Source organism: Chrysochloris asiatica, unplaced genomic scaffold (assembly GCF_000296735.1).
Source record: "Chrysochloris asiatica unplaced genomic scaffold, ChrAsi1.0 scaffold00012, whole genome shotgun sequence".
Classification (NCBI taxonomy): domain Eukaryota; kingdom Metazoa; phylum Chordata; class Mammalia; order Afrosoricida; family Chrysochloridae; genus Chrysochloris; species Chrysochloris asiatica.
Genome location: NW_006408530.1, coordinates 21,751,867 through 21,760,191, shown reverse-complemented (window position 1 = coordinate 21,760,191; position 8,325 = coordinate 21,751,867). Strand labels below are relative to the sequence as shown.

General features: G+C 39.9%; 1 pseudogene; it reads right to left on the bottom strand.

The window, feature by feature from the left end:
- Positions 1 to 661: 661 nt before the first annotated feature.
- LOC102820186 lies at positions 662 to 6,033 on the bottom strand (annotated as a pseudogene).
- Positions 6,034 to 8,325: the final 2,292 nt, after the last annotated feature.

Sequence of the window (8,325 nt, the reverse complement as noted above, 5' to 3'; positions counted from 1 at the left end):
AACTGAAGGAACAGATCACAGTTATTTATTTACTACCCATTGTGAAAACCTACATTTATAAAGCCTGGTTAAGAGGTTTTTACATTGAAATAAGCAATGTCCTGGGAAGAAAAATTGCAGATGGAAGACAAAAACTATATATTTCAGTATATTAATAGAATAATTGAGTATAATGACATATAATTCCCAGCCTTTCCATTCAAATCATTGGTTATGAATAGGTGAGATACCAATAACTTCCCATAGAAATTCTACCAGCTTAATCAGTCTTCCTTGGAGATTGAAATTCCCTAGCAAAGAAAGTACTGAACTATGTGATTTGAAATGGAAATGATCTTAGAAGACATTCTGAAGAGGCCCTTGTATCACATAACTGATAATAGTTCTCCAGACTGCTGAGAGCCACATCAACACATTGAGACATAGTAAGGTAATGTACTTACTTTGTTGAAGATTTACAACATTCCTTCATAGAGCACTCATTAAAATTGTAGAATGCAATGAGTATTTTCATAGGTAAATTATTTTCTTATGGGAAACATTAAGACAACATCACTGAATTAAAATTGCAGGGTCTTCTCAAATATCTACTTTTTTTCCCCATTGTCCTCAAATTTTTATTGACTTCTCATTACTCAAAGAGTGTCCGGGTTCTGCTGTCTCAATGTCTGAGGACTTTGGTGTTGTTGGTCTCAGACACCATTTTGCTGTCCCCGATCCTTTGGGTGCTGCTCTTGTGGATGGTTTACTAGAAATTTCTCCTATCCAGGGCATCACCTAGACTAAAGTCCTCCCCATCTTCTAGCAGCCGATGGTAGGTGGTGATCTCAGCATCCAACTTGACCTAGATATTCAGCAGAGTCTCCTACTCCTGGGCCTGTCATTGCTCCTCTGCCTGGGTCTGGGCCACTTCTGACTTTTGACGCAGCAAGATCTCATTGAGCTACTCCATCTGCATGGCATAGTGGGCTTCCACTTCCTGTAGGCTGTTGTCCAACTGGTCTTTAGATTTTTCATTGAGTCCAGGTCCAATTCCAAGGACTGGACTGGACATCTCACTCTGTGAGTGTCATCTCGGCAGCTCCTATTTCAGCCTACTGAGAAGTGACCGTTGTGTGCTGTCCTCAGTCTGCTGGCACAAGTACTAGTCCAGTTCCTCACGATTCTTCTGAGCCAACTTGTCATATTGGGCATGGGTGTCAGGCATGATCTGAGGTCCTGGGATTTGGGGGAATCCGATTCCAAAGTCAGCCCAGAGTTAGCTTTTAGGCCGTTATTTCCTCCTTGTGGTTCTTCTTAGGGAAGAACAGCTCCTCCTTGAGAGCCTCAATCTCTGTTTCAGATACAGTCAAGTGACACTGGTGTCATTAATGACCTTTCGGGGCCCATGGATGCAGCCCTCCACAGACTGATGCCTGGCCAGCTCCATCTCATACTTGACTCTGAAGTCATCAGCAACCAGCCAGGCATTGTTAATCTGCAGAACAATGTGGGCACTGTCTACAGAATTGTCAAAGATCTGAGCCTTCATATCTGGATGGTCTTAATGTATTGACTCCAGTTCCTGACCTGGGTCCCTTCTTCACCAGGTGTTCCCAAATTTTGTTACCAAGTCTCTGATTTTCAGTATCCAAGCTCCTCACTCTTTCCAGATAGCAGGCCAGATAGTCGCGCAAGTCTCGTATGGTTTCCTTCTTGCCTGGGATACCCCCAGTTCCTGTTATACCCTCACAAACCCCTACACCCCCAGTCATCCTCCCTACCTAGTCACTCTGGAAGCTATTGGGCTAGGACACAGAGATCTGAGAGTCCAAGCCACCAGCACCCGCACAGACACTGTCTATGCTACTGGCTGGCAGGACTTACCGGCTCGGTTGCCAGATGCAGCCAGGGACCACTAGTTGGTGGAGAAAGTGGTAGAGTGCATGGTGAAGTTGATGCTATCAGGGGAGTAAGGCAAGATACTAGAACACAGGCTGGGGCCAGGAAGGTGCTCCTTAAATATCTATAAAATTTTATTTTCATTGATTTACTGAAAATTTTGGCCTATTTCATTAGACCATGTTGTTGTTGTTGTTGTTATATGCCGTGGAGTCAGTTTCAACTCATAGCGATCCTGCATAGGGTTTCTGAGGCTGTAAATCTTTACAGGAGCAGAAAGTCTCATCTTTCTCCCATGGAACAGCTGGTGGTTTCAAACTGCTGACCTTGCGTCTTACAGCCTGATTCGTAACCACTAGCTACCAGAGCTCCTAGCAGACACAATTCTAAGCAGGATTGCTTCTTAAAATAAAAGTTTGCTACATCTCTTTTACTAATCATCTGTTTCCATAGATATAGTTGATTTGAATCCTGTATACTCCATCTGGTAAGGCTTACTTGTATAGTCTTCATTTATGTTGTTAAAAAAGAAGGATTTGCAATAAATTAGTCATTCACCTTGCAAAATTCTATCATATTATCTCAGGCATCATTTCTATCATCAAGGCCATGTTTTCCAACTCTTGATGGTTCTTTGTTTACAACGTTCTCATTCCAATCATCAGAAATTATCAATACATCTTGATTATATATTTAATAAATTTCAGGTTACAGATGCTGATGAACATCTTCAAGTTCTATATAGTTAACATTAGTGGTCAGTGCATAAATTTGAAACATAGTTATATTAACTAATTTCCTTGTAGACATATAAATAGTATCCTATCATTAATAGCATTGTGCATTAGAATAGATCTTGTAATGTTTTTGAAGATGAATGTGATGTCAGTCCTCTTCAAAGAAAAACTAGAGAAGTTGTTAAGACAAGACAAAGTATTATAATGAAATGTGCAGAGACCTGGAGCTAGAAAACGAAAAGGGAAGAACATGCTCAGCATTTTTCAAATAGAAAGATCTGAAGAAAAATTTAAGCCTCAGGTTACAATATTGAAGGAGTCTATGTGCAAAATATTGAGTGATGCAAGAAGCAGCAAAGGAAGATGGAAGGAATGCACAGAGATACTTTACAAAAATAATTAATTGACATTCAACATTCAGGATGTATGATGAAAAATAGATGGAATTAAAGGAAGAAGTTCAATTTGTATTGAACAACTGGCCAATTGACTGCAAGAGGTCCATATTTTTATCCATTCCAAAGAAAGATGATCCAACAAGATGAAGAAATTATCAAATAATATCATTAATATCACATGAAAGTAAAAGTTTACTGAAGATAATTTTGAAACAATAGATGTAGTACATCAGTGGAGTCCTGGTGTGTTGCTGTAGGATAAGTGCAGGCCCGAAAGTTCAGTTTGAACCACAAGGTTGACAGTTCAAATCACTAGGCGCTCCTTGGAAAGCATATACTATGGGTCAGAACTGGCTCAATGGTACTTGACAACAACAAAATACACCAACAGAAAGTTTCCAGAAAGCAAGATACAAAAAAGGACATGGAAAGTGGGATAGCATTACTAATGTCAGGGGGATTTGGTCTGAAAGCAGAGAATACCAGAAAGACGTTTAGATGTGCTTTGACTATATAAAGGCATTTGTAATTAATTGTGGATATTGTGAAGAATAAGCATTCCAAAATTCTCATTAATTGTGTAAACTTAATTGTGCTCATGCAGAACTAGTGCGTAGATAGAGAGGCAGTTATTCAAACACATGGGGATACTGAGGGATTGTAAAATCAGGAAAAGTGTGTATCAGGGTTATTTTTTTACCATACTTATTCAATCTGGTTGCTGAGAAAATAATTTTTGAATTCCTCAAGTGCTCCCTAGAGGGAAGTAGCAAGATGTTTATAATTGTAGCTGAGGAATCCCACTACCATTGAGTCAATTCCTCCTCATAGTGACCCTAAGGACAGAGTAGAATTGCTCGCTAGAATTTCTGAGGCTACAAATTTCTCCAGAAGTAGAAATTGTCATTTTTCTCCTGTTGGTAGCTTCTGGATTTGAATAGCTGTCTTTCAGTGAGAAGCCCAATGCTTAATCCACTGCACCACCAGTATGCTCCTTGTAAGCCAGGATGACCAGACTTAGTCTCTCATACTTCAGACATATTACCAGGAGGGACCTGTCCCTGGAGAAGGACATCATGATAGGTAACCTAGAGGGTTGGAGAGTAAGAGGAAGACTTCCCAACAAGATGGATTGGCACAGTGGCAGCAGCAATGGGCTCAAGAGTATCAACAGTTTTGAGGTTGGCCCAGGACTGGGCAGTGTTTCATTCTGTTGTACATAGGGTTGCTATGGGTACTGACTCAATGGCACCTAACAACAACAACAACAACAACAACAACTTCTCCATTTACTCAGAAAACGAATTGAATGTAAGGTAATGCATATCAGGTGTTTAGAAGAGAAGGGTGAGGTATTTCAGGTCTCTAGGTATCTGCTTTAATTATTTGAATCTTTTCCTAATTGAGGTTAGTCCTAAAAGCAATGACTGGTTTGATTGTTATGAAAGTTACAGAACTAGAGAAGGCACCATCAATTCATGGGTCCTGTCATCTCTGACTGTCCTAGGAGGTAGAGAGTGCTCTCACCGCACTGAGACCTTTATGGCGTAAGGGAAGGCCTAGTCCACAATGTCAGTGTGAGTTCAGGTACTACATTTTGTAGAGCTTTAAAGGAACTAACCAGCCATTGGAGTTGTGAAAGATTGTTTTGCCTCTTAACACCTCAGTTTTCTTATCTGTAATGAAAGGGGAATGGCTGGTGACCTTTAATGCCCTTTCTAGTTTCAAAATTAGAGACTCTTGTGAATCTATCAGGACTACCCTTGTATTAACACTTCAAAACTAGTAGGAATGCCAGATACCAACAGGGGCTCTCAGCAGTTAGAGGAAACTGTAAATGATTAGTCATTTCCTTTATTTAGGGTGCTGAGTCTACTCAGCCCAGTTTCATAGAAAATACCAGCTGCATTGAAGGATCACAGAAACTAAAGGGTAAGAAGGAAAAGTTTAGAATATTACTCCATATCCAGACCTACAAGCAAGACACTGCAAGAGGTGATAGATAATTGGCAACACATATATGCAGGATCACTATGGGTCAGAATCGACTCGACAGCACTTAATAACAATAACAACAATATAAAGGATCAGAGTCCTGGTGTGGCTCTGTGGGTTAATATGCCAGACTGCAAAGCCATTAGAACTGCAAGGTCAGTGGTTCAAACTCACCAGCTGCTCCTTGGAAACCCTATACAGGGTCGCTAGGGGTTGGAACCAACTCGATGGCATTTAACAACAACAACAACATCCCAAATATAGACTCCTGGTGTGGTGCTGTAGCATCAGAACTGGACTGTGAACCACACGGTCTACAGTTCAATCCCACCAGCTGCTCCTCAGAAACCCTATAAAGGGTTGTTATGAGTCGCAACGGAATACACAGCACTTACCAACATTCCAAATATGGAAGTCCTGGTGTGGTGCTGTAGAGTAAGTACTGGACTGTTAACCACAAAGTCAACAGTTCACACCTACCAGGCAGTCCTCGGAAGCTCTATAAAAAGGGTTTCTATGAGCTAGAACTGGAATCCTGGCATGTAGGATAAACACTGGGCCATAATGTAGGCTTGAACTGAAATGTCAGTGGTTTAAACCCAACAGCCATTCCTCAGAAACTCTATATAGGGTCATTATGTGTTAGAACTGATTCAGCAGCATTTTACGATAATAATATGAGTCAGAACTGTTTGGTGGCACTTAACAATAGCAACAAATCCCAAATAAGGAATCCTGGGGTGATATTGAGGATAAGCACTGGACTATTAACCATAAGATCAGTGATTGAAACCTACCAGCTGCTTCTTGGAAATCCTATACAGGGTGGCTAGAAGTCAGAACTGACTGAATGGCACTTAACAATAGTAACAGCATCCCAAATAAGGGAGCATGATGACTCTGTAGGAAAAGCACTGGACTGTGGAACAAAATATCTTAGTTGAACCAGTCGCTCATGAGAAGAGATAAGGTTTTCTGCTCCTGCCAATATGTACAGCCTCAGAAACCATATACGGGGCCATGTTGACTTAGAGCCAACTCAAAAGCACTTGAAAACAATAAATTCCAAATAAAATTCGGTTCTTCTTGTTAAGTGTCGTCAAGGTGGTTCCAATTCATAGTGACCCTGTATAGGGTTTCTGAGGTATAGCTGATGAGTTTCAAATCAACCTTGCTGCCCATTGCTTATCCGATTGTGCCACACCAGGATTCCAAAATTAGGTTAGTAAGGTTTAATATCTCTGTGTTATATTTCTCTCTATGTGATTTAATAAAACTTGTAATATAATTGTTAGCATTAATTATTCTGTATTATCATTGTCTTTTTCCACCAATAAGACTGTGATCTTCTTAGTATAAGGATCAGGTCTATCTCATCTCCAATATCTAAAATGATATTTGACTTACAATAAGACTTTGTTGTCATTAAGTGCCAGCTCCGACTCATAGAGACCCTATGCACAACAGAAGGAAACACGTCCGGCCTGCACCATGCTCACAGTTATTGTTATGCTCAAGCGCTTTGCTGCTTCCAGTGTGTCAATCATCTCATGGGAGGGTGGGTCTTCCTCTTTTTCACTGACCTTCCACTTTACTAGTCATAATGTCTTCCTCCAGGGACTGGTCTCTCCTGATTATATGCCTGAAGTATAAAAGACAAAGTCTTGTCACTCTGGTTTCTAAGAAGTATTCTGACTGTACTTCTTCCACACAGATTTGTTTGTTCTTCTGGCAGTCCATGGTACCTGTAATACTCTTCTCCAACTATCTCTCTCTCTATACACACACACACACACACACACATATATATATATATAGTCCTGATGTGGCGCTGTAGGTTAATGTGCTGGACTATTGTTGTGGTTATGTGCCATTGAGTCACTTCTGACTTACAGTGACCCTGTATAAAATTTCCAAGGAGACACTGGTGACTTTGAACTGCTTACTTTGCAGTCCAGTGCTTATCTTATAATGCCATGCCAGGACTCCATATCGTAATTATAAAATATATATTCAGGAGCTCTGGTAACATAGTGGCTTACTTTTTAGATTGCTGACTGTTAGGTCAGCAATTTGAATTCACCAGCAGCTCCATGGAAGAAAAATGAGGTTTTCTGCTCCTGTAAAGACTGTCAGCACTGGAAACCCTATTCAGGGTCGCTATGAGTAGAAGCAACATAATATATATTAATATGTTATTGTTGGTGGCGGATGCCTTGTCTTCGAGTAGATCATTAGGTCTTTTTTCTCTGACAAGTGCTTAATTGTTTTGCCACCAGAGTTCCTTAATATGTTATTCACACACATACACAAACACACAAGTCCCTGGGTGGAGTAGGTTGTTACATTGGTCATTCAAATCCAATCAGAGGTGCCTTGGAAGACAGGTCTAGTGATCAGCATTGAAACTTTATAGCGTTCTACTCTGCACACCTAGAGTTAGTGTGATCTGAAATCAACTCAACCACAACATATATATACCGCGGAACGGCTGGTAGTTTCGAACTGCTGGCCTTAAGGTTCACAGCCCGACTCGTAACCACTACGCTACCAGAGCTCCATATATATATATATAATGAATTGGGCTGCGAATCTCAGGGTCAGCAGTTTGAAACTACCAGCTGTTCTATGGGAGAAAGATGAGGCGTTCTGCTTCCGTAAAGATTTACAGCCTCGGAAACCCTGTACAGGGTCGCTATGAGTCAGAACGGACTCCATGGCACATAACAACAACAACAACATATATGTATATATATGTTTAAATATGTTAAATACATAACATTTAAAATTGACTCAACAACAACGAGCATATATATTTGTCATATAATATATAACATACGGTAGTTGTGTCAATTTCAGATATATATAATTGATTTGTGTATGAATATATATAATAGTTGATAACATATGTTAGGTCATGTATACATATGATTTAAGGTTAACAAAATGTTATTTTAGTCATATGTCACTCATTCAGTTGTCAGCAGTCTCTTTTCAAAGTTCTCTGGAAACATTCATTCTGTAAAGCAGCAAAGTTGATTAATCAAAACCAAACAAACACAAGACCATTCAATTATTGTTTTATGAGGGCACAATATAATACAAAGAAATAGTTCTGAAAGTTAACAATTCAACAATATCAACTAACTGCTTAAGTTAAAAATTACCAACTGAATACTTCTAAGTCTCTGTCTTTAAGGTAGTAGAATGTTCTCAGTTTGTAGGAAAAGTACGCAATAGGAAGAGTCTTGCTGTTGTTGTTAAGTGTTGTAAGGTTGGTTTTGACTCACAGTGACCCTGTATAGTGTTTTCAA